General features: G+C 44.5%; 1 non-coding gene across 1 annotated transcript; it reads right to left on the bottom strand.

Annotated features, from left to right (window-relative positions):
- Window positions 1-11: 11 nt before the first annotated feature.
- Window positions 12-84, bottom strand: trnar-ccu (transfer RNA arginine (anticodon CCU)). The gene has a single exon. It is a non-coding gene; the product is annotated as a tRNA-Arg (tRNA).
- Between the last annotated feature and the right edge of the window lie 1742 nt (window positions 85-1826).

Below are 1826 nucleotides of genomic sequence, written 5' to 3'. Positions count from 1 at the left end.
CTGCTTCCACCCACCCCAGATGGGACTTGAACCCACAATCCCTGGCTTAGGAGGCCAGTGCCTTATCCATTAGGCCACTGGGGCACTGTTTACCTTCTGCAAACAGTACGAACTGATAGAAGCAGGAAAAACAATGTGCTACTGGATAGCACTGAGAGACGCAAATGAAATTTAGCTTTCTCATTTCTGTTTGCGTTTCATTTTTTAAAAACAAACTGTTTAGCAGAGGATGGTTTCGATCCATTGACCTCTGGGGGTTATGGGCTCAGCACGCTTCCACTGTGCCACCCTGCCTCAGCCACTTAAGAAAAGACTAGGAACTCACAATCCATGGCTTAGGAGGCCAGTGTCTTAGGCGACTGGGGTACTGTGTAAACAGTATGACCAATATGAACTGTTGGAAGAGGTCAAAAAATGTATAATGGAACTGAGACATGCCCATGAACGACACATTTTTTAAATTTTTTGTTTGCACTTAAAATCTAAAAATTAACTGTTTAGCAGAAGATGGTTTCGGACCATCGACCTCTGGGGTTATGGGCACAGCACGCTTCCGCTGAGCCACTCTGCCAGCCACTTAAGAAAAGACTAGAACTCACAATCCATGGTTTAGGAGGCCAGTGTCTTAGGCCACTGGGGTACTGTGTAAACAGTATGACCAATACGAACTGTTGGAAGAGGTCAAAAATGTATAATGGAACTGAGACATGCCCATGAAACGAACATTTTAATTTTTTTGTTTGCACTTAAAATCTAAAAATAAACTGTTTAGCAGAGGATGGTTTCGATCCATGCACCTCTCTGGGTTATGGGCCCAGTACGCTCCGCTGAGCCACTCTGCTCTCAGCCACTTAAGAAAAGACTAGAACTCACAATCCATGGCTTAGGAGGCCAGTGTCTTAGGCCACTGGGGTACTGTGTAAACAGTATGACCAATACGAACTGTTGGAAGAGGTCAAAAAATGTATAATGGAACTGAGACATGCCCATGAAACGACACATTTTTTAAATTTTTCTGTTTGCACTTAAAATCTAAAAAGAAACTTTTAGCAGAGGATGGTTTCGATCCATCGACCTCTGGGTTATGGGCCCAGCACGCTTCCGCTGAGCCACTCTGCTCTCAGCCACTTAAGAAAAGACTAGAACTCACAATCCATGGCTTAGGAGGCCAGTGTCTTAGGCCACTGGGGTACTGTGTAAACAGTATGACCAATACGAACTGTTGGAAGAGGTCAAAAAAATGTATAATGGAAATGAGACATGCCCATGAAACGACACATTTTTTAATTTTTTTGCTTGCAATTAAAATCTAAAAAGTAACTGTTTCGATCCATCGACCTCTGGGTTATGGGCCCAGCACGCTTCCGCTGCGCCACTCTGCTTCCACCCACCCCAGATGGGACTTGAACCCACAATCCCTGGCTTAAGAGGCCAGTGCCTTATCCATTAGGCCACTGGGGCACTGTTTACCTTCTGCAAACAGTACGAACTGATAGAAGCAGGAAAAACAATGTGTACTGGATAGCACTGAGAGACGCAAATGAAATTTAGCTTTCTCATTTCTGTTTGCGTTTCACTTTTAAAAACAAACTGTTTAGCAGAGGATGGTTTCGATCCATTGACCTCTGGGTTATGGGCTCAGCACGCTTCCGCTGAGCCACTCTGCTCTCAGCCACTTAAGAAAAGACTAGAACTCACAATCCATGGCTTAGGAGGCCAGTGTCTTAGGCGACTGGGGTACTGTGTAAACAGTATGACCAATACGAACTGTTGGAAGAGGTCAAAAAATGTATAATGGAACTGAGACATGCCCATGAAACGACACA

The sequence above is a fragment of the Oncorhynchus keta genome, unplaced genomic scaffold (assembly GCF_023373465.1).
Source record: "Oncorhynchus keta strain PuntledgeMale-10-30-2019 unplaced genomic scaffold, Oket_V2 Un_contig_12032_pilon_pilon, whole genome shotgun sequence".
Classification (NCBI taxonomy): domain Eukaryota; kingdom Metazoa; phylum Chordata; class Actinopteri; order Salmoniformes; family Salmonidae; genus Oncorhynchus; species Oncorhynchus keta.
The sequence above is the reverse complement of the archived record's forward strand: the minus strand, read 5'-3'. Positions and strand labels throughout refer to the sequence as shown.